The sequence below is a fragment of the Ursus maritimus genome, unplaced genomic scaffold, assembly GCF_017311325.1.
Source record: "Ursus maritimus isolate PB19 unplaced genomic scaffold, ASM1731132v1 scaffold_5, whole genome shotgun sequence".
Classification (NCBI taxonomy): Eukaryota; Metazoa; Chordata; class Mammalia; order Carnivora; family Ursidae; genus Ursus; species Ursus maritimus.
The window spans coordinates 51,591,600-51,616,688 of NW_024426663.1; the positions used below are offsets into that span (position 1 = coordinate 51,591,600).

Here is a 25,089-nt window from a genome sequence, read left to right on the forward strand (position 1 = left end):
AGTGAGGGTAGAAAAGAGGCAACAAATCAATGAGTGAACAAATAAGTGAACAAAATTTCAGACAGTGGGAAGTGCTATCAAGGAAATGTAAGGGAACAGTTTTAGAGAGAGTTATCAGAGAAGGTTGTACTGCAGAGGTAATAGTTGAGTTAAAACCCAACTAAAGAAGAGGTACAAACCATGTGAAGTCCATGGAAAGGAGTTTTCTGGACAGCGAGTCAGCACATGCCAAGATCCAGAGCTTGGAGCAAGCTTGATGTGTTAGGGGAGGGGTCAGTAAAATATGGCCCAGGGACCAAATCTGGCCTCCCTTCTTTCTTTGTACAGCCAAAAAAGTAAGAATGGCTTCTATATTTTTAAATGGTTGGGGGAAAAAAGCAAAATAAAATAATAATATTCCATGACACACAAAAATTATGTGAAATTCAAATTTCAGTGACCATAAATAAATTTTTTACTGGAAAGCAGCCATGCTCACTCATTTATATATTTTCCATGGCTGGTTTCATGCCTCACTGGCAGAGTTAAGAGACTGTGTGGCCTATAAAACCTAAACTATTTACTATCTGGCTTTTTGTGGAAAAAGTTGACAGACCCGTGTTAGAGGAACAGGAAGAAATATCTTCCCAGGGTAGAAAGAAACTTGAATTTCTTTAATTATTTAGGATCCTTTTGCCTATAAATAACAGAAATTGACTTAAGTAATGTGGAGAATTAAAGGTAGCCATAAACTCTTTGATACTTTCCCATCAAGAGGTAGAATCTATGTCATCTCCTCTTGAATCTAGGCAGCATTTACACCTGGTTCAACCTATAGAATATGGCAGAAGTGATTCTGTGCCAGTCCAGGCTTGTGCCTGAAGAGACTGGCAGCTTCCACTTCCTGCCTTTTAGAACTTTCTCTCTCTGAGAGTCCTGAGCCCCATGTAAGAAGTCTGACTACCTTGAGATAGCCATGCTGGATAGGCCACATAGACATGCTCTGACTGAAGGTCCCAGCTGAGCGTAGGCTTCCAGCCATCACACCGAGATGCCTACTGTATGAGGGAAGCCATCTTGGATTCTTCAGACCAGCTGAATAACACTGAGTAAGTTCAGTTGATGCTACATGGGATAAAAGAATCATTTAGCTGAGCCCTCTTTGGCTTTTGGTCCACAAAATTGTGAAATATAATAAAACGGTGCTGTTTTGTGCCTCTCCATTTTGGGATAATTATTTCATAGCAATTGACAACCAGAACAAACAACAGAAAATTTCATTATCTCACGTAATAAGAAGTTCATAGATAGATCAGGGTCCATGCACAATATGTCCTCATACTACTTTTCTGCAATTACTTGGCTCTGCTCTCTGTTTTGGGTTGGTTTCATCATCCGGCTGGTAGCAAGATGGCTGCAGTAGTTCCAAGAGTCTCATTCAAACCTGACAGTGTCAGAGTCAAAAGAAAGAATGTTCTTGGAGACAGAATATATGTAGGCTCATCAGTATCTACCCTGGAATTAGGGATGGAGTCTCCTCCTCTGAGTCCCTGGGGAGGAGTGAACACCTGATCAAAACTGGCAGAAAGAAGATAAGAAGAAAGTAGGGAGGAAATAGGCAAGTGGATATTGGGTCAGCAACCTACTGTGTTCAAGGAACCTTTCTTCCTACTATCATTTGTTCATTCATCCAGAATACTTTATGTTGAACCATACGAATATGCTTTTTAAAAATAAGTAAAACATAGTCAAATTTCAAATGGCTATCATTAATATCTATTAGGTCTTTATATAGCGGCAGGCATGGTGCTAGACACTAGGGCCACCACAATTAAATGGTACTAAGATAAAGGAAGGGAAAGAACGGGATCTTAGATATATAATAAGACCTATATAATGTGCAGAACCCAGTCAAATGGAAATGGAGAGCCCCTTGTTAAAAAATTATTTCAAAATGGCAGCGGGACACCTGGGTGGCTCAGTCGGTTGCGCCTCTGCCTTCAGCTCTGGTTGTGATCTCAGGGTCCTGGGATCAAGCCCCAAGTCTGGCTCCCTGCTCAGCAGGGTGAGCAGGGAGTCTGCTTCTCCCTCTCCCTCTGCCCCTCATCCCTGCTTATGCACTCTATCTCTGCTCTCTTTCTCTCTCTCTCAAATGAATAAAATCTTTTAAAAAATAAAGAATTTCAAGATGTCAATTGCAGTGTATTAAACCAAACATGCAGGGTGCATCCCCATGAAGCTGGCTCTGGGAAAGAATAGGGGTCCACAGGAGACAACAGCAAGGGGCCTATGTTAGACTAGGGGGCAAGAAGCCCTCTTTGAGGAGGTGGTATTTACGCAAGGACCAAAGGATGATTAGGAGTGGCCAGGTGAAGAGCCAGGAGGAATGCAGCTCCCCAGCAGAAGAGTAGTGTTCTTCCTCACTCCAGGCTGGTTGAGAGACTTATGTGGCCTGTCTTCTTCAGTTGTGCTGAGTCAAAAAGACAAAGGTAACAGATCCCTTTCCTGTCTGTGCCAGTTTAAGCCTGTTTCCCACCCCTTCTCGGTGTTCTAGATCTTAGCACTTGGGTAATCTACCCATATAATCTGATCCTTCCCCGCCAGCACTAGAGATGTCAGGAGAGCCCTAGAGGGGCCCTAGCCCTGTTCCTTGCAGAGCTCAACTGTAAGTGCTTCCTAGGACAACAGCCTAAACTTCCTGATCCACTTGGCCCAGGCTTGTTATAAACAGGGAAGAGTTCTTCCTATCCTCACATTTGCTAACCACAAACCATGAAGACAGCTAGCACTAACTGGACTTCAAAAAATTTTTATCACCAAACCTGGATCTTTTCCCTAAAATTACCTTAACCCATTTTCAGTTCTACAATGTTCTTTTTCTATGTCAGATCCTATGGAAAGTTGATGTAGTGGGCCTTCAGATTGGTTGTACATAGAATCAGATGAGAAGCTTATTAAACATACAGATGCCCCAGCCTCATGCCAAACCCTGCTCCTCTATTTTTAACAAGTTCCACAGGTAATTCTGATGCTCTGCCAGGTCTTTGAACCAGTGCTTCAGCAAGCTGGAAAAAATAAGGAAATAATTCCTACTTGGCTGGTAGGAGTCAGAAGGTTCATTTCTGTCATTAAATGTAACCTGTTAGCAAGCGACAGTAGTTTCCCCTTATCCTCGGGGGATGCACTCCAAGACCCCCAGTGGATACCTGAAACCACAGATACTATTGAAATGTGTGTATCATCTACTATGTTTTTTTCTAGACATACATATCTATGATAAAGTTTAACTTATAAATTAAGCACAATAAGACACAAACAACAATAAAAATAAAACAATTACAACAACAGACTGTAATACAAGTTACGTGAGTGTGGTCTCTACCTATCTCTCAAAGTATGTTATTGTACTGGACTCACCCTTCTTCTTATGATAATGTGAGATGATAAAATGCCTGTGTGGTGGGATGAAGTGAGGTGAATGACACAGGCATTGCAACGTAACATTAGGCTTCTACTGACCTTCTGACATTAAATCAGAAGGAGGTTCATCTGCTTATGGACCATGACTAACCACTGGTAACTGAAACTGTGAATAATGGGGGACCACTGTACTTTAACTCAGTACCTCAATTTTCCCAGTGAGTAATCTCTCCAATACATCTCTACTCTGGATTCTCTCTGAAGTGTAAAACTCTTCTTGCCTTCCCATTAATCTAGTCCCCCTTCTAGGGGCAGCACCTCAGTTTCCCCAGGCAACTAACTAGCCCTCTCCTATAGTAGGTAGGCTTGGTAAGAATGTCAATCAAGGTGCTCTGAGGCACCCTAGCTGACCAGTGGACCCAAGGCCCACGTTTGGCCAAACAGATTTTCTCTCCCAGGAAATTAAATCTTGAGACAAGTGAAACAGAGTCCAAAAATAAGTGAAATTGATTCATCTGGTACAAGTGACCCCAAAAGTCTGTCTGTTGGTTCCTGCTCCCTGAGCAATCCTGGCTCCTGTGCTTTCTGAAACCTGGTTGCCAAGCTTTCTCTTGGGATCTGCGAGCAATCCCACTGCCCATTTCTTTTGCATAAGTAACCTAGAATGGTTTCCGTTGCTTGCCACCAAAGAATCCTAACAGATTCTTAGAACTGAGATCTTTGACAGTGTTCTATAGGATAATGATGTCAGAGCTTCCACTCTTATAAAGCCATTATGAATGACGCTCTTATAACTAAAGTGGCCATTCTACTCTAAGAGTTTATTTTAATAATGACATCTTTGTTCCAGTGATAATAGACAGTGAATATTCCTCATTAGGGGAAGGGATTATTCACTATCCTGCCAAAATGTCTTAAATGGAAAGAGGCTTTGGGTAAATATTCTTGATCTAAATGAGGTTCATTGTCCTGGACCTTAGGGAAGGAAAGGACAAGAGAAAAAGGAAAAGAGTTTGGTTTTCAGTTTAAACGAGCTCTCCGTCAGCTGCATCTCGCCCTTTTTACACACACATTTAAGAAGAGGCCTACTCTTGGAAGTATTTAAAAGATGGCTGGAAGTTCTATCCAAACATGTGCTTGAAGGGGTGACTAGTGCAGAGGAAATAGCTTCAGCGCTTGAACCTTTTCCTCTCAGCAGCCTCGACCTTCTTTCTACCCATGTCTGACCGTGACAGTTACTACAGGCTTTGGTCTTGGTCGGCATCTTCATTATGATTCTAGCTAACAGTTACCGAGTCCTTCCTGTGAACCAGGTGTGCAGCTGGCTGTTTTACACGCATTACTCGTTTCATCTCGACAGTGGCCCTTCCGGGTGAGTATTATCGTCATCCCCATTTTACAGAGGGAGAAACCAAGCTCAGTGAGGTTAAGGCATTGGGCTAATGACGGATGGAATCCATCACTTACTACTGGTGTGTCCCCATCTGTCCCGAAGCCTTCCTTCACTGTGCCCTGTCGCTTTAAGCAGAAAGTGCCTGCTTAGTCCACGCATCACTGGAAAGAGTATTGAATGTGTTGTTGCATCTCAAATAAAATGGCAACTGGACTCACTCTTCATGTCATGTTCTGTTTCCCTGAATAAATTACAAGTTCCTTGAAGACAGGAACTACGTTTTGTCTACCGTAGTCTCACCAGCTCATGGCTGGCACAGAGGAGGTGCCTAAAAAATGATTGTCAAATCAATGACTGTCTTGTAGGGTCCTCAGACCTTAGGGAAAAGGAAGGTTACTGTCAAGGGGCCCCTTCTCAGGAAACAGAAATTCCAAGTCATCCCTAGAGAATCCAGCCAACTTAAAAGTTTGGCCAAGCCTTTAAACAGGACCTTGGGGTCCTGGGCAGTGCTTTCCTTTCTAGAAATTCTGTTCCCTCTTCAAGGCACAGTCATGCTTTGGCTTAGGTTTGAGGAGGGGACGTTTCTAAAACTCTGAGAGGTAAAGGAGAAGCTAAAAGGCAGACATACCAGCCATACTTTTTCCAGGACCAGCTACCTCACAAAATGCCCAACTCTAGCTCTCATGCACTCCACTGAGGATGGGAGCTCTCAGAACGAGAGCTAATCTTTGACTGACACAAGATCCACGATATATCCTTGGGTAAATTTCTTTTGTGCCTCAGTTCTTCAAATATGGAAAACAGCCAAATAACAACATATACAACCCAACAAAATTTCCTGCCAAGTTGATGGGGTTCCCTTAGTGGAGTCTCATTTATTCACGGTTACGAGTTCAGAGTTTGGCCTTCGGATTCAAGCAAAGCTGAAATCAGGCTTTGGCTGTGCCATGTACTAGCCAAGTGACCTTGCGCAGAACACTGTAAGCTCTCAGAGCCTCAGTGGTCTTGATTGCCTGTTGCTGGGAGAATAGTATAATGTCATTATGTGTACGGAATGCTTAACCCGGTGCCAGGCACATGATAAGCAGGCAGTAAATGGTGACTTAATGATACCTCTGCTGGCTTCACTTGGACATTTCATTCAAAACAGTCAAACAGTCCAGTGCGTTCTTGGAGATTTAAGCAGCAGGTGTGATCTGAAGTCCTCCTTCAACCATGTAGATTACTTTCTCAACTTGTAAATTATAAGCAGAATTAATTAGGAATAAGGCAAGGAAGCTATATAGACTTATTTATCATGACATTTCTGTCCTGCGCTCTCCCTTGGAAAAGGTTTACTAAATCTATTTTTTTTTTTACTAGATCTATTACAATCTATTATTCTTACTGAGCCGATTGTAACCTATTATATTTACTAAATCTATTATTCTTACAAAGATCATTTTGACCATTTGTCAAGGAAAAGCAACATCAGTATTAGACATACCTTCACTGTTTTATTGCCCAAACTTCGTTTCTATTTTAAAGCTTCATTGTAAGGTATGGAACAGGTTTGGCTTTGAACACAGTGAGCAGATCAAACATTACCGCTTTCTCAAAAGAGACTCTTAGCAGGCATTCAAAAATCCCCATCCTGCTTCCTTTTCATTAGATCATTGGTCAGTCCTCTATAGTTTCAAGCCAAATGATTTCAAAGGTTCAAGACACCTCTTAGATCACAATGCCTACAGGCAGAACCATTTGAGAGGGAGAAATACTGACACAGTGACAAAGAGAACTCTTTGCTGAAGTCAGGTATGGCTGCAGGAATGGGAGCTACTGGAAAGTGGGCAGTAGTCTATAAGAATGAGAATATGATTTATGTGTCCCCCTTCTCCCTGCCAGGGACAGACGACACTGATCTGGACATGTAATGTGAGCAAAATAACCTTATGTTGTTTTAAGCCACTGAGATGTTAGGGCTCTTGATTTCTACAGCATAATCTAGCCCATCCTACCTGATATAGAAAAGGTAAAAATACAGTTGACTGTGTAACAGACACACTCACGGAGCCATGCCTACTAAATCCTCTCATCTTGGTCAACAGTTTCCAGAAGCTAGCAGTTTAGTGGTTTTCAGAAATGAAGCTCTGAATTGCGGTCAACATCAGAATAGTTTTAACACACTGGTGGAAAGATTCAAAGCGATATTCCTCTATGCCATTGTGAGGGTCTGTATTCCTGGCTGGAATTCTCCTCACCTGTGTCGACAGACTAACCTACTGACACCCTGCAGAGAATCCAGAGCAGGCTATCCTTCCCTCATGCTCAGGCACTTCCCAGGTATGTTGAAGAGATGGTGCTGACCTCAAATTGAGAACACTTTGGGATATACCACCCACTCAAGTAGCCTTCATGATCAAAGGAGTTTATTATCTGTCCCTCAAGTCTCCATGGAGGGAGGCCTCGGGCTTGATGCCAGTCTTGTACGTGTCATGAAGAACATTATTATTTTAATTTAAAAAAACCACACATACTCTAAATCTTACCAGTAATAAATAATAATGATGATCATTTGTTGAGTGCTTTCTAGGTGGCACCATGATGAGCACTTTATATCTATCCTTTTATTTAGTACACACAACTTGACTAGGTAGAAACTAGAAGCTCCTGCTCTACAAATGAAAAAAACAAAAACAAAACACAAAAAAACCCAAAGCTTAGAGCAGTTCAATAACTTGCCTAAGGTCAGCCAGCCTAGAACAGAAGAAATTACGCCGAGCTGGAAGCCGTTCTCTTGGACGGGGCACACTTGACTCCCTCTCCTGGCTATAGTGCTATGACTCTCAACACCCCCACCCAAGATCTAAAACCCTCGAGTTTTCCTTGTCTTCGTTGTGTTGCCAGTGACCTGATGACATCATTTTTGGTCTCAAACCAACATTGCTCTAGTATATTCCCCAGGAGAACGAGGCCCTCAACACCTGCTTAGTTACTTCCTGCCTCCACAGAGGAGGGTCTGAGAAGCTAAAGGAAAAACAAAACAAAGGGATCCACGGGGAAAGAAAAAAAAAATGGATGGAGACAAGTTATTTTCCTCTTTGATAATTGTGTGTGACCAGCTAGTAACTGAGGAAAAGAAAACTGATCTGTGGGCTTGTAAGAGAGTCCGAGGCGGAAATAGACCCTGTGAGCCCAAGAAGGGGGCGGAACCAGAGGCCGCAGCCAGGAAACAAAGGACAGGAAACAGGATTTCTTTTTTCCAAAGTCCAGAACAAAGCTGACGAGGAGTTTGGCAGGAAGAGGGACCACCATTTCATACAAGTGGAAAAAATACCAAGGGCTCAAAACTGAAGATATTTGGGAAGGGATGAGTCATGGAGGAATGGTGATATACAATCTTCGCTTTCTCAGAACAGACACTTAATATTCCTGCTCAGCATTCTTTTATTATTTGGCTGCAGTCCTTATGCTTTCTATGTGAAGCCAGGAAAGGGCTGGAAGACTCTCACCTTGCTCGTTATGGGACGTTCAACCTGGAAATCTAAGCTTTGTTCCCTCCTCTCCTTTCCCTCTTTCCTACACTGCTATCCCTCTTCCTGGAATGCCTCTCCCACCGCTATTAGCATAGGTAATTCTTCATTCTAGGTCTCAGCGGAAACGTCACATCCTCAAAGGTGCTTTCTCTGACCTTCATTCTGGGGCAAAGTGTGCTAGTAGCCTATCCAGGATCCATCTACCTTTTTCCTCATTAATAGTATTCTAATTTTGTTGGTGGTGAAGTTTCAGTTCAAAGCTACATTTCCCAGCCTCCTTTGCATGTGGGTGACCATGTGACACAGTTCGAGCCAATAAGATGTGAACAGAAGCTGTTGGAGTGTACTTCTGGTTCCCTAAAAGACCAATTCAACAGGCAAGCAAGCTAGCTCTGTTGGCACTTGGCCCCTCTTCCTTGCCTGCTCCTGGACCCCTGTAATGGTGAACAGCACCCTAACATCCTTCCACTACACAGGAAGCGTCAAGGGCCATATGCTAATAACAGCACATCAGAAAGGGGGAAGGAATCTAAGGCCCTGATGACATTTGTCTCTGAAGAGACAAAGTAGAAAATAAGTAACATCTAGATTGACAAAGTAAAATATAAATTTGCCCTTTTAACGCAAGCTGTTTTGTTGCTGTATCATTTCCTGGACTGAGCGTTTGCAGGAGACAATGACATAGCTTTTATGTAGAGGGTTCCATGAAAACACAGCATAATGATAAAATTGTGAGGATTTGGGAATTATTAACCACGGACACTCTTGTGATGAGAGTAATGCTTGGGGAATATCTCCTTTATCTCTAGCCTCTCAAAGTAATGAAGTAATTTCACGTACAACAATTTCGCTGCTTAGTAACGCCCAGGCTTCAAGCATATTGACTTTTCTCCATGGGAGAACATTATCCAAATACAACTTTTGTCTCATATTTACTTATGTGTGTTGGAAAGAGCTAACTGGAAACTATTTAGACTTAGCTCAATTTCTTGTTCTGGAAAATATTTTCAAGTTGTTACTTTGGTAGGAAAATGTTACCTGGATAAAATATGTGTCAAAATATGGTTGCACTTGCTCCCAAGTCCCCTTTAATGAATTTGCACAGATAGGACACAGTTGTATAAAGCACACATCATGAAACCTCAGTTGGTGAGTATAAAAATGACCCTCATCCACCGATTTGCAAGCAGCCCCTAAGTTGGTTTGGGCTTCCCAAAGAGCAGACCCAGAAACAAAGACTTGAGAGCACATAGTTCATTTAGGAGGTGCACAGACACTGGGACAGGGTCAGGGAGGTGGCAGAGGAAGGCAGGCAGCCAACAAGGGGTGTCTTAGTATGTCAGCAACAACAGCAAGTGACTGGGACTCAATCCTCCAGAGAAACTCTGGGAAACAGTATACAAGGCATGCCTCCGAAGGATCCCACCAGAGTGGGGAGGGGGGAGCTGGGCTACTTTTACACCAATTCCCATCAGTCATTGGTCAAGGCTACTCTCAGGATGTGAATTCCCTGGCAGCTGCAGAGCAGGGCAGAGGGGCCTCTGTGTCTGAAAACAGCCCTTGGGCACAGAGGTGCAGATTCTGGCAATGAGAAGTGTCAACAGCACAGAAAGCAGCAAGATCTAAAGGACACTGACAGTCAATGCTACGGCCCCCTTCAAGTAAAGCTCAGACAGCAACGTCCGATTTTATCAGTGACAGAGAAGTTTTTAGATGGTACAAGGACAAGCTTTATCGTTTTTAATAGTTATAAATAAAGCTTAAAGTTTCCTTCTACTTAATGCATAACATGCTGGGTTTTCCATTTGCAGAACTGATGTAATAAACAGACTGTAAAAGAAGTCAAGTACAACAAAGGTGATCAACAGATTTAAAGAACACTGAAAACAGTAATTATACGGACGGTATGCTAATATGCAAAAGTAATGGGGAATGACAGAAGTTTGGGGATCACTGAGGGGTGAAATGGAGGCATAAAGCCAGGCTGCTGAATGTTCAGTAATATCGACTGTTAGAGCCCATGAACCCTGCACCAAGGATTTTAGCAGTAGTGGCAGCAGCGGGTGTGGTGGCAGCACCACCAGTAGTAGTGGTACTGGTGGCAGTAGGGGTAGTAGTGGCCGTAGCAGTGGTGGTAGTGGTGGTAGTAGCAGTAGTAGTAGTGGTAGTGGTAGTGGTGGTAGTAGGGGTAGCAGTGGCCGTAGCAGTGGGGGTAATGGTGGTGGTAGTGGTGGTAGTCGCAGTAGTGGTAGTAGTAGTAGGGGTAGTAGTGGTGGTAGTGGTGGTAGTGACAGTGGTAGTAGTGGTAGTGGTAGTAGTAGCAGTAGTACTGGTAGTGACGGTAGTAGGGGTAGTAGTGGTGGTAGTGGCAGTAGTAGTGGTGGTAGTAGCAGTAGTAGTGGTAGTAGCGGTAGTGGCAGTAGTGGTGGTAGTGGTAGTAGTAGTGATGGAAGTGATGGTGGTAGTGGTGGTAGTAGCGGTAGTGGTGGCAGTGGTGGTAGTAGTGGTGGTAGTGATGGTGGTAGTAGTGGGAGTAGTGGGAGTAGTGGTAGCGGCAGTAGTGGTGGTGGTAGCAGTACTAACAGTAGCAGCAACAGCAGTAATGCTAGTAACACCTGAGGGGCGGAGGCCGTGAGAGGGAGGGCCTCGGGCCCAGCACCGTGAAGGTTCTTGGCTTGGCATGAGAAAGAATTCAAGAGCGAGCCATTTAGAGACAGGGGACCAAGATTTATTAAGTATAGAAGTAAGAAAGGAGCTACTTCCCAGACAAAGAAGCAGTCTCTCCTGCCAGGTGAGGAAGAGAACCTCATCCCCTTTGCCTCTGAGGGTTTTATAAGGTTTCTTCTTAAGATTTATTTATTTATTTGAGAGAGGGACAGAGAGAGCGAGCAGAGGGAGAGGGAGACAAGCAGACTCCCCGCTGAGCAGGGAGCCCAATGCGGGGCTCCATCCCAGGACCCTGAGATCATGACCTGAGCTGAAATCAGGAGTCAGGCACTTAACAGACTGAACCACCCAGGAGCCCCAGGGTTTCCTAAGTTTTTAAAAATCAAGTAACCACACAAGGAGGGTCTGACTCTTTTACCTGGGGTTCATCATTTACATTGAGCGGTTAGTTTTTCCACTGTCTTAGGATTGTAGAGTCCCTCACAGGGAACAATTTTTATGAATGTCCAACTTTTGTGGCTTTTACTGTCAGAAGGAGTGAGGTCTCGTGGTCTCCTGTGAGTCGGATCTTGTGACTCTTTTTTATGATCTGCTATCTTCCAGGTTAAGGGTCAGCCTACAACCAAAATGGCTTTCCTTTGGTCAGCTTGTCTCCTGAGCCACCGTTCCCTCCTGCTCTAGTAGCGGCAGCACCCGCGGTAGACGTGGTAACAGTCAGTGAGGGTGTACGCTTACCATCTCCTTACTTACCATCCTTGGGGAAGCCATACCAGCCTTCATAACATTCATGAAACAACTGAAGGGCTGTCTTTGCAGAGAATGAGACGCAAGGAGGATACTGGGAGATGGTTTCATTAGGGTTTCCAAGAAGGGAAAAGAAGCCTTCACTGCAGTTATCAGCAAAGAAGGTGAGAAGTGTCCTGGTCTACCAGTGCTCACGGTGTGAAAACAAGGAAGGCACAGCCATAGCTTCTTCATGTACTGAGCCATCTCCTACTCCACCCAAGCTACAAAGCTGGCCTTAGCAGCTGGGGACAGGAAGGACGGAGAGGAAGAGAGCTGCAGATGACGTTGCCACGCTGCCCCCAAAATGTGCTGTCTTGAGAGGCTGTCTTATTTTGTAAGACGACATAAGGTCCAGATGGCAATTTTTGATTTGGAACTTCCTATACAGAAGTCACATTTTCCAGTACATCCTGATTCTATTTAGGGTGTGTGTGATGACCAAATGTCATTAACAATGGCCAGGCATGAAAATGAGGACAGTCATTAGGCTAGATGGGCCGAGCAGCTACACCAGCTCTGTGCTCTTGGAGGGGAGGTGCAGGGCACAGGAGCCAGCGCTGGGCTGCATCTAAGTGTCATGTGGCCTCCAGGGACCAGCACGCATCTGCAAGCACAGATCTGGACTGACAGCAACATCACATTCAATCAAGGCCTGGTCTCACTCTCGGAGCCATAGACTTGCTACAGAAAATGCCTGAATGGCTTCACTCGGAAAACAAATAGGTGCTTATTTGTATTAGAACTTGAATTTGCATGCTGTTGGCTTTACTTAGGTACAGAGAGAGGAACTGGATGTAGGCTATGCTCCCATAGTTCCACATCCTTCTGATGTCAGACTGGGTCAGCTAAGACTAGAACAACCATGGGGCAGGCAGGGGTGAGGCAGTTTCCCAATCAGATGGCCGGGGTCTGAATGCTGGGTCTGCCTCTCATTCCAGCATGAGAACTGGGGAAAGCTGCTTAGTTGCCTAGAACTTTTCTTTTTCTGTAAAGTGGGCACAATAGAAGTACCCACTTCATAGGATTATCATGAGAATTAAATGAGGCAAATTTTTAGCTGGGTTTCTGACATACAGTAAGCATGTAGGAAATGCATGCTTATGGGGGTGCCAGGGTGGCTCAGTCAGTTAAGCGATCAGGTCGGCTCAGGTCATGATCTCGGGATGGTGAGATCGAGCACTGTTACAATGAGCTCTGCGCTCAGGAGGGAGTTTGCTTGAGATTCTCTCCCTCTCCCTCTGCTCCTCCCCTGCTCATGCTTCTCCCTCTCTAAAATAAATAAATCTTAAAGAAAAATGCATGCTTCTAAGTATGATTGATTTTTATTGTAGCCGTCTTTACTTAGACTTTGATGTTCTTCCTTCTTGCAGAATAGGAAAGGGTCCTGTTAAATGAACTGAACAAGGAGACATTACACTGAGGTGGCTCCAATGCCCTGGTGGCCTAAGTAAGCAACTAAACCAGAACCTAAGCCTGCAACTGCCACAAGGTTACGAGACGGAAGGACAACCAATCACAAATAGCCACGTGAATCACGCTACAGCCCATCGAATACCTTCCTCTCCTTGCTTCTGCAGCTTCTCTAAGTCTTTCCCTGGCTCCTGGCCCTGGAGCGCTCATAACCACTTCCGGTCTGGAGCTGCCTGATTCCAGTGGATTTTTGCCCAAATAAACTCTTCAAGTTTTTAATATGCCTCAGTTTATCTTTTAACAGTACAAAGAGGAATGGACAGAAAAATGGAGACAGGATTTGCCCTGAGGCAAGCCTGATAAGAAGAAAAAAGAATAGAGAGGTGGGAGAAGAATGGGTGAGACTCTATGACACCCAACAGGAATGGAAGTTGGGAAAAAAGAAAGAGCGTGTCAGGACAGTACTCGTACTCATAAACACAAATTAATCTGACCGCAACAAATAACTTGGTGGGAAGCTGCATATGTTTATTCCTAAATAAAAAGGGAAAAGGCAGAGTATAATTAAAACATTTACTGGAAGCAGGAAAAGGAGCCATACTGCTTTTGCTAGCAATCTCAAAACACTAATGGTGATGGCAGTCTTCTTGGAGGGACAGCCTTCTCCTGCTGCGGCCTGGGAGCCACGGTCTCTCCTGGACCACAGTGACAGCTTCTCCATGGCCTCCTGCTCCCACTCTTGACCCCGCACAAACCATTCTCTGCCCAGCCGTCAAAGTTATCTTTTAAAAATATCAATCAGATTATGTGACTGGTCTGCTTCCAATCCTAAGGGCTTCCCAATGGACTTAAAATACAGTCTGTACTCCCGGCCATGGGCTGAAAGGTCACGATCAGGTCTTTGCATACTCCTCTGGCCCCATCTCATACTGCCATCTTGCTGACATTTCTATAACAGGCCAAGCCCCTTCCTACTGCAAGCTGTCCCCTCCCCATACCACTCCTACCCACATCTTCAGCTGGCTGGCTTCCTCCCGTGTGACGTTCCATTCAGACATCACCTCCTGGAAGAAGGCTTCCTCAACCACCCAACGAAACATTAACTCTCCTGCCCTATTCTCTGTCCTATTACTTTTGTTTATTCTCTAGCATTTTAACACTAGTCAAAATTGCTTTCTATGTGTGTTTATGCACTAATGATCTGAATCCCACACACACACGAGGATGGGAGCCTCAGGAGAGAGGGAACTTGTTCACCAATGAATCTCAGGGACCACAGTGGCATCCAACACTGAGAAGACATTTCTTGAATAAGTAAGGAAATAAATATGAATATAAATTTCACTCTCTTACACCCTCTTCCTCTCCATCTCCTAGCTGTGGGGAAGTTTGTGACACTGAGCTAAAAGCTGTCCAGGGGCACCCGAGTGCCTCAGTCAGTTAGGCGTCTGACTCTTGATTTCAGCTCAGGTCATGATCTTGGGCATGGGCTCTGTGCTCAGTGGGGAGTCTCTGCTGGAGACTCTCTTTCCCTATCCCTCTGCCCCTCACTCTGCTCATGCTCTCTCCCTCCCTCTTAAATAAATAAATAAATAAATATCTTTTTAAAAAGTAAAAGCAGAAGCTGTCCAAAGCCAGCCAGTCCTTCTCTCTTTTATGAAGATCTTATCAAGTTGAAGACCAGATGGTAGGGGAGCTTAGCAGGCCTACTGAGTAGGGGGTCTGACTTTGGGGAAACAAGCAGGATTTTCTTTAGCAGAGAGGGATCTGCAGATTGGTGAGTGATGGGACCCTAGAGATATTCTCTTGCAGATCCCTGGGATCACAGAGACCCGGGCCTGGAAGGATGCAGAGGAGAGAGCTTCATGGTGGGCTCAGGGAGGCAGGCCCCAGGTGTGGAGGTCCAGCCTGGGACCCTTGCCCCCTGGGAGACACAAAAGTGCATGGTCAGCAGGTTACAGGTGCTCACTGAGCCTGGACAAGACCCGAGCCTCCACCGTTGTGGTCTCCCCAGTGTGTGGGCACTGTGAAACCTGGGGACAGAGGTACTGGGGTAATAACTGAGACTGACTTTCCTCAAAGCCTGATGGAATGGGGGACTAGAGTTAGGTTTCTTTTGATTTTTTAAAAAAATAACCAAGTAATGGGGCATTTCAGACACAGCTGAGTTTTGGAAGTAGATTACACGTGCTGCTCCAGTGTCTACTATAGAAATATCCACACTTATGGCAGCTTTCATTTAGTAAGACCTTCCAGTGCCAGGCCTGGCCTGGGCACTCTGCATACCTTACTCCCCTCAAACCTCAAAACAAGGATATGAAGGAGGTGCTATCTCTCTATCTCTCTATATATCTATCGATCATCTATTTGCTAGCCGATTTTAGAAGCCAAGGCCCAGTGACACTTGGCAGCCAGCTCCAGGTCCATCTGGGGCACGTGGCGGAGTGTGGTCCTCCCATCCTCCTCACCACCCAGAAGTGGCTCCACTTTGAGGTTAGTCCCCTTGAGACCCACATCCCTACCCTTACTCCCTTGCAAGTTCTGTGAAGAACCCCTGCTCAAAAGCCAACCCCCAGCCTAGGTCATTCTGCATTGGCTCTTTGTCCTGCTGCTAGAAACAAGGGCAGGCCACGAGCCTGACCATGGAAGAGAACAGTCACAGCAGCTTGCCCTCCAGGAAGAACAAGGTGTTCTGTCCTGTGAGGCTGCAGGGCAAGGGAAAGGGGGTATTGCTTTCCTCCAGAGGTTTGGGCTGGGACAGTTTTTCACCCTGAAGAGGCTATAATGGTAAAGTGCTTAGGGAGAGTGAGCTGGTTCTGATGTCCTCCTCTGTCCCCAACACCTGCTAGAGGCACCCTAGGGGACATAAACTCTGCCTGATTTTTTCCTTTTCCTAGCCCACCCACTGCATGACATTAAGGGTTATTTTCTTGTCTCAAAGACACGAAGATCTCTTCCTTGAATACCTGGAGGCAGGTCAAGAGGCCATATACCACATTAAAAAAAAAAAACAAAAAAAAACAACAACTGCTCGCACCTTCCCAGCAAAGAATAGTAGTCTATTACACAATATATCTTTTTTCATGAACGGGGCTTCCCATCTGCCCCCTTAACCACTCCTCCTCACTGTGCCCACCTCCTCTTATGCATGGCCAGTCTAGTCCTCCTGCTCAGGGTTTTTCCTGGGATTGAGGAAAGGCCCAGGAAAATGAGTTCATTTGGGAGCACTTGAGATTTAATCATTTCATTCTTAGAAAGTGAAGGCAGGATGGGGATGGGCAGGGGGAGCATAGTGTAAAAGGAGAAGCCTGGAAAAGACTGTGTTTTGGACTGAGGAATGGCTCCCGTCATTAGAAGTTCAGTCCGTGAAGCCAGGGTGGGAGCACAGCTGAGATCCCATCACCTATCAGTACAAGTCACAATCCTGCGTCCTACCAGTCTGCATCCCTGAGACCAGGCCCCCACCGAGGGCCAGTGAGGAGAGTGGGGGTGGGGTAGGAGGGTAGGCAGCCCAGGAGGGGCATTTGGCTGAGCTTCTAGGGCAGAAGGGGGCCTCCAATTCAGATACTTAGAGGTTTGGGGCATTTACATATTCTCACTAGGCTCAGTCGACCAGAGTTCTTAGTAGTCAGGGCACCCTCAGACTGTGAGACCAGGAAAAGGCTGCTTGGCTCTCACGCTGCTGCAAGAAGCCGCGGAGGGTGGGGTGTGTAGATGACTGACGGCCCCCTAGCCCTTCCATATGTCTGTGCCCAGGCAAACGCTTTCCAGAACTGCTCCCAGCAAGGACTGTGCACGGTGGGGTCCTAGTGCATGACGCCTCTAACTCTGGCTCAAGCACTCTCCACGAGCCAGCTGAAACTTTCTTAGAACCACTCTGCAGTCATATTCTTCATGACCATCTTCCTTCCCTAGGTCTCTTTAAACAGATCTCAGACCGACAGAACAGTCTGAAGGCTCGCCCTGCCCAATCCTGCTCCCACCCCTTGCCACAAATAAATCTTGTGAACTTCATCACGTCTTGGCATCTGCTTCTCAGAGAATCCAAATGAGCTCAGGAATGGTTGGAAAAAGCAGGCAGAGAGATGGGAGGCTGCCTCACTCACCAGGAAGCCAAAGAGGACGCCATCCTGAGTAGATCATGGGGTCCAGAGTCCCTGGTGCAGGTGGCAACCTCATTGCAGTTTCACTGGTGGTGGCCTGGGCAAGCATGGTGGCCTGGGCCTGCGTCCCGGTGCAAGGAAACAGCCTGATGGGGGGAAGAATCAGGCATTTGAATGATATTGGGGAGCAGTCTGGGTGATGTCTACAAGGGCAGCAGAGTTCGCTGGTTCTTGCTAAACTGTCTTGAAGCTCTGCCAGGAGGGAGAAACTGAGGGTCATTAATAAACAGTTAAACAAACAGTTAAAGGCTAAGTATGACAGCCAGAGGGCTTAGCTGGGAGTTGACAAAGAGGCCCTTATTTCCTGCAGTAGAAAAGCTAACAGAGCTGAGGAACCCAAGCAGAACTGAATTGTTGGTAGTTTCAGAGCTGAGGAGACATGCACAAGCTCAATCCAGACTAGTTGTTATGCTGAGGTCAAAGTCCTGGCTGGAAAACTTTGGCCCTGAAATGTGGGATGGAGACATCCGGATAGATGCTCTGGGCTTGCTCACATCCAGGGGGATGCCTCCCTCCTCCATGAGGTGCCTCTACAGAGGTAGCCCACCACTTCCTAGTTAGAGTTAGCACATCCCAGCTGGATGGTGCTGGAGAGGCTTCTCCCCAGCAAGACCTCAAGGAGCTGCCCTCACTTTCTGATAACTAGGATGAAACTCCAAGGTATGCTGGGCTTGATCAGGGAGGAAAGTAACTATACAATGAGAGCTAAGAATTAGCTAGCATGTATCACCTGCCGCTAGAGAAGGACCTCAGGGATTAGATTTGAGAGTTCGTGATCAAGGGGCAAGAATGTAAGACTCAAAATGCTTTGACTTGGAGGTGCATTCTTGGGACATGGCATTTAACAACGTCTGAAGGAGCCCAGGGGTTGAGGCAAACCTGCTGTTACGGTAGTAATGGCAGACGGCCTCCAACATGGCCCCGTGCCTCCTGGTACTCATGTTTATGTGATCCCTCCCCACTGAGTAAAGGCCCAGGGACTCACTCCTACCATGAAGAACATGGCAGAAGTTATGGGACAGCACTTTCCTGAGTAGATCAGCTTAAGGCTTGGGCTTTCTGAGGCTAGTCTTTCTCTCACAGAGTCCAGCCACCATGTAAAAAAGTTCAGATGTCTTGCAGGAGAAGTCACATGGAGAAGAAATGTCCTGGAGGATGAGAGGCCACGTGGAGGAGAACGGAGGCATCCCAGCCAGCACCATGTGCCAGCCGCGTGAGAGAGCCTTCTTGGAAGCACGCCCTCCAGACCCCCATCAAGGCTTCAGTTGATACAACCCCTGGCTGACACCTTGATGACAACCTCATGAGAGTCCCTAAGCCAGAAGCATTCAGCTAAGCCACTTCCAACTGGACCCACTGACAGTGTGACATAACATATATTTGTTGTTCTAAGCCACCAAGTTTTGAAAAATTTGTCCATAGCAACTGACAACAAATCCAACAGTGCTCAGAGGCCTGGAGAAAGTGATGGCCCACGGGGAACACAGTGCTTTGTTCTGAAAGACGGTAGAGGGAAACCAGATGGCTCTGGAGCATGACCATAACTCACCCTAGTAGTAGCCCTGGCCACACGGCTGCACTGGAGGGGCCGTCTGCATCACACAAGATCAATAAGGCCGGAGGTACACAGCAGGTGGTCCTGCTGTGGCGAATGTGTTTTATTCTCATTAGAAAAGAGGATCAGAAACAGTTGCCATTATCATGAAACTGACCACAATGATAGTTCTGCTCCCACTCTCTTTTAACTCTCCCACCTTCTGTCACATACACTTCAGACAGCTGGATCCCCGGACACCCCACAGAACATCACACTGATCCATCAGGCTGATCAGACAAGATGAGGAAGAGGCAGCCAAACACTAGAAGCCTCGGTAAGACGAGCGCAGCCCACAGGGTGGGGCAAGAATGTTCTGAGGGTTCAGGGACCAGCCATGCCCCTGGGAGGTTTTTAGGGGTCCAGTGGTCAGAAGCGTGCCAGAACATCCCCTTTAAAGTAAAAGACAAATTTTGGAATGACCCCATGGAAGAATCATGATGCAGCCCAGGGATTCTAGAGCAAGGGCATGTAATCTACAGCAGACAAGCATGCAGCTTTGGAGAAACAATGTAATGTGTTACTGACCCTGGTAGAGACAGAATGCTTGACCACCAGGAACAAAGTGATTATGTGTCTGCAAGTGCCTCTGAAGAGCTTGGTTCCGTCAGATCCATCAAGTCATCAAGTTGGGTGGGACCAGCAGCAGTCCTGCTGTTGGAAATGGTGTGTTTGGGATCAAGCAGCATGGACAGAGAGTCCAGACTTCTGGGTGACCTAGCACCGTGGCACAGACGTCCCTGAGCTGGCCTGCACCTGTGCCGTGTGGGGTGTCCTTAAGAGCAGCTGAAGGAGGACAAAGAAGCCCTAGCTTGGTTTACACAGAGTTGGTCTGGTTGCCTGATATAAAGGAAAAATGAATGGCGGCTGCGTTAAAGCCACATTCACGAACGGTCTCGAACGGATGGGAAGGACATGGAAAATCTTACGAGTGGATGCAGCTGCAAGGGATCATCCATTTTATGGGAAAGGAAACGTGGTCTGAGGGGAGAATATGGAGAGATTTATGGGCAGAGGCCAGCAGGTCATTGGATCAAGGGCCTGGAAGAAAAAGGACTCCTCGGCAGCATGGAGCAAGGCCTCTAGAGTCTGTGTGGTCTTAACATAGAGACTTGAGACAGAAGACCAGAATGGCATTGCCTGAGAAAAGAACAAGAATTCTCAATTTTCCGTTGCCACCCTAAAAAAGGATGAGGGGTTAGATGCCTCAGACTTAACATGCCCCAACCTGAGGTCAACTCCTTGACCTCAGCCTCTCCCTGCACTTGTTCCTGATAGCTTTCCTTACCTCAATAAATGCCAACCCCATGCTTCCAGCTGCCCAACCCCCCCAAACTGGAGCCATTCTTGAATCTTCTCTCTCTTCACACCCTCCATCTGATCCAGGGGCAAACCCTATTGTACCTTTACGCTATCTGCAGAATCGGAGCACTTCTCACATGTCCACACCCATCAGTCCGCTCCACACCACGGCAGCGGTTCCTCGCTTTCAAACAGGTCTTCCTGCTTCTACCCTTGCCCCATTTTGGGCTGAATTGTGTTCTTCCCAAATTCATGCGTTGAAGCTCTAACCCCAGGACCTTAGAACAGGACTGTATTTGGAGATAGGGCCCTGATAGAGAAGATTAAGTTAACATGAGGCCTTTAGTGTGGACCCTGATCCAATCTAACTGATATCCTCAACAAGAGGAGGACATGTGGACACACAGACAGACCCCAGAGATGTGTGTGCACAGAGACAATTGAGGACACGTGGAGAGAGACTCAGAAAAAAAACACACCTACCAACATCTTGATCTCAGACTTCCAGAATGGTGAGAAAATTCATTTCTGTTGTTTCAGCCGCCAGGTCTAAGGTATTTTGCTATGGCCTGCCCTAGTAGGCTAGCCAACACCCTCTACAGCCCATTTTTCACACAACAGCCAGAGTGGTCTTTTGAAAGCATACCAACTCTCTGTTCAACACTCCCCTACACTGCTCATTTCACTCCAGGCAAGAATCAAAGTCTTTACGTAGCCTGGAAGATGCCATTCTCCCGCTGACCTCACCTCTTCCCAGGGGCTGCCAGGTTGCACAATTCCCAAGGGCATCGTATACCACCTACCACCGCCCCCTTTGCCCCTCACTGTGCTTGAGCCCTACTGATGTCCTGGAAGTTTCTCAAACACACCAACTGCCCTCCTGCTTTGTGGTCTGCACATGCTGCCCTCTGTGCCCCAAACACTCTTCCCCACATCCATGCAGGTGGCTCGTATTACTCCCTAGAGGACATTCCCCACTGCTTGGTCTGAAACGGCTGGACCCTCCCCTGGCTCTGTACATCCCTGCACAGTTTCACTTTTCTTTTAGCATTTATTATCGCCTGACATACTGTCACATTTCAGTGTTTACTAGCTTTTGTTTATTTCCCTCAAGTGGAGCTTAAGTTCCTTGAAGACAGGGACTGAATTTTGTTCATACGGCTCTACACTCGGGGCCTAGGACAGTGTTTGGCACATAGAAGCTCCCTAAAAGGTAGACTTTTTTTTTTTTTTTTTAATAAAGCAGAAGGTGGGCTGGAGGCTATTTGAATTATGTTTAGGACTGATCACTTCTTTGCTTGCTAAAAACCTCAGAACCAAATCTGTGTGCTCTCTTTAATAAGTATACCAGGGAATTCATGCAAAAACTTCTACTTGGTTTTGTCTGTTTCTTTTCCTTTTCTTTTGCTTTGCTTTTATTCCTCTTGCTGAGATACACTGTATAAATTTGGTAAGCTCTCTCAATTTTTGAAATGACACCAAGTTTAATACAATGAAATTAAAAACAAATTTTAAGAATGCCTCCAGTTTCTGGCCTTCTGGGATGGCTGTTTGATCTCTGGCTCTTATGGGGGTGGAAGAGAGACACTGTGAGTGTTCCCAGTCCATACTGCTGGGTGGACATGGGTGGTTCTTGTCCCAGAGCTCCTGGGGGAATTCTTCTGAAGATCTATAAATTCTGCAGGGATCAGCAGCTGCAGAAGAAGAAAAGAGACCCCCTTGAAGAGCTCATGGTCAAAGAGTATGGAAAAACTGGGCTTTGGGGGAGGAAAGTGCATCTTCTCAGCCTCTGAGACATGGAGCCAAAGTTGAAAGGAGAGCTTTTAAATTTGCCTGCCCCAAAGGGCACAAGGGCAGTTTCTGGGTTAACTGCCTGGGTGCTGGCAAACACAGGAACAGAGTGCCCATTGTCTGGCTGGCTAGGCTCCAAGAGAATGGCTCTGCACTGGCTCTTCAGGGACTCCCACTGCTCTCACTGACCGCTGGGAGAGGGGACACAAGGGTGAAGGCTCCGTGGGGCTGGCAGCAGAGCCTGCCATGAAACACTGCACAGACACGTGGACTGCACCCCTCTGCTCCCTCGAGGTCAGGCACTGCAAGCTAAGGCCAGGGCTGAGGCCTCTGACCTTTGGGATCCAAGCTCCCAATCTCTCTGCTCACATCATCCTGCCCCAAGACTGCATGAGGAGTCAAAAGCCACCTAGGTCTAGAAGCAGCTTCTTGTCCTCCAGGAGGAAGCTGTTAATGACAACTAGCCCATCTGCCAAAGAACTGTGTAGTGTCGACAGTCTTCAGAAGGTTCACACATTGCATTTCACCCTCTAAAGCTTTGTCACAGTCAAGGTGAGGAGCCCTAGTGTTTTTCCATCACAATTTCTTGGCCTCAGACTCAACATGGCTTCGGATTACATCACTTTTCTACTTTCTTTGCTTCTTTGTGTTTTGTTGGCCAACACTTCTCTTCAATGCTGAGGGAAGTCTAGTAGAGTCAGGGAAAAAAAAAATTTAGGGTCCGCAAGATGGACATGTAAGCTTAACTGTTGCAGAGCAGTGGCTTTGCACATGTCATGATGTGTCAGAATCATTTATGCAGGGGTTCTCAAACATCTATGCGTTCAAGACCTGAGATTTAGGTCACTTGTTAAAAATGAAGTGATCGATGGGTGAAACAAATCAGACAGAAAGACAAATGCTGTGCGACCTCACTTATATGGGGAATCTAAACAAAACAAATGAACAAACAAAACAAAACAAAAACAAAACTCATAGATACAGAGAACAGACCAGTGGTTGCCAGGTGGGTGAAATGGTGAGCGGAGGCAAGAGGCAGAGACTTCCAGTTAGAAAATTAGTAACGGGATGTCATGTACCTCATGATGACTACAGTTTGCAAATTTGAAAGATGCTAAGAAAGTAAATCTTCAAAGTTCCCATCACAAGAAAAAAAAATTCTTTTAACTATGTATGGAGACAGATATTAACTAGGATTGCTGTGGTGATCATTTCCCAATTATACAAATGTGGAATCATGAAACTAACACAATGTTGAGCGTCAATTACACTTCAATTTAAAAAACTTAAGGCCTCAAAATCCTAGAGCTGTCTATCTCAGGAGTCTGAGGTCAGGCCAAGGAACCTGCATTTTTATTTTATTTTATTTTTTAAGATTTATTTATTTCAGAGAGAGAGAGAGCTCAAGCATGGGGGAGGGGGGAGAAGCAGAAGAAGAGAGAGAATCTCAAGCAGACTCTCCGCTGAGCACGCAGCGGGTCATGGGGCTCGATCTAATCACCCTGAGATGACAACCCGAGCCGAAACCAAGAGTCAGACACTCAACTGACCTTGCCACCCAGGGACCCCAGACCTGCATTTTTAAACAAGCACTCCAGGTGACTGGATTCAGGTGATCTGCGGACCACACTGTGAGACGTCCTAAGGAGCTGAATAAAGATACAGGTATCTGGGTCTGGCCACACACCTGCCCTTCCAGAACTTACAGCCCTGTGTGTCTTCCTACTCCAGCGAGGAATCTGGCACATGGGTAAGTGTGGGACCCACTGTCACAGAAATTCTTTCATTTAGAAAAAATAGGCCAGACTTCCACTTTTCAGGTCCCTTCCTCCCAGGGCCCTCATCACCATCTGAAAATTGAGGTATGCAGCTGCCAGCACAGAAACCCTGGAGAAAAACTCCCACGGGCTCCAGCTGCTGAAATCCTGAAGCAAAAATGACTACAGATATGGAAAGCACAACTGTAGTCATTTTAGAGTTTTTCTTTCTTTTCCTGGGAATCCCCAAGGTGAATGTGGCCACTTGGAGCTAACTAGCTGGCTGGGAGACTGTCTGCCTCCGTGTTATTTGGGAGCAAGGGACACAGGGGGAGCAGCTGTATCCATCCATCACGCAGGAGCCAATGAGGCTGTCATGCCTCCTGAATGGATGCTGATTTCCACCAGATGCGCTCCTCGGTGCCCGGCTCCAGACAGTGCAGCTGCCGGTAGAGAGCATGCTGCTGGCCAGGCTGGGAGCACTTGGACGGAATGATGAACCTGCAGGAATGCTAGATTCACCAGAGTGCAGACGCACCCTCTGGAGAAAATCAGCAGCCTCAGCACATGATAATAACTCACACTGTCTAAGTGATGGTCCTGGCCAGGCACTGACCTAGACCTGGCATGGGCATCTCACGCAGTACTTGCCAAACTGCGTGCGTGACGGACTCTACTTTGCGTGAGGAAACTGAGGAGCGAGAGGCGAAGCAGGCTGCTTACACTATCACACCAGTACGAGGGCTCAGTCCTTCCATGTGCCAGGCTGAGCCCACACAATGCCCTCTTCCGGCCTTTCAGTTGATTTATCTCATCCATTCACTCACAAACCAGTCTTTATTCTCTCTGTGGGGTCTGCCCCTTAGCCTACCTACCTCTAGCACCAGCCTTTCTGTCAGCCCTCTCGGGGATGCCTAACCCTGAGGTCCCCGACTCCGCCTGATGCCTGGTCACCACGCTATTCATCTTGCCTACACCCTCAGGCTCTTCCAGTGCTGGCCCGTCGAACCACGCTGTCCCTCAGGGCTCTCTGACACTCAGCCCCCATGCCATTTCTCACAGGAAGTCATCCCTGACCTACCCCTTCCCCCACATGCAGGACTCCAGTGTGTGATCTCACCACATCCTGGGGATGCCTTTATTCCAACATGACATCTCACATTAGGTTGAGATCTTGTGCTTCTGTCAGCATTTCCTATCAAAACAGTTCCGTGGGGGCCCCTGGCTAGCTCAGGCGGTGGAGCATGCAACTCTGGATCTCGGGGTGGGTCGGGAGTTCCAGCCCCACAGTGGGGGTAGAGTTTACTTAAAA

The 25,089-nt window shown here is 46.5% G+C and overlaps 1 long non-coding RNA gene across 1 annotated transcript in view; it reads right to left on the reverse strand.

Moving 5' to 3' along the window:
• The window catches only part of LOC103663711, a 332,830-nt gene that overhangs the window by 14,680 nt on the left and 293,061 nt on the right, over positions 1-25,089 (reverse strand). The window contains exon 12 of the long non-coding RNA XR_005832503.1: positions 17,277-17,419. This is a non-coding gene — a long non-coding RNA (uncharacterized LOC103663711). The remainder of the gene's footprint in view (positions 1-17,276; positions 17,420-25,089) is intronic.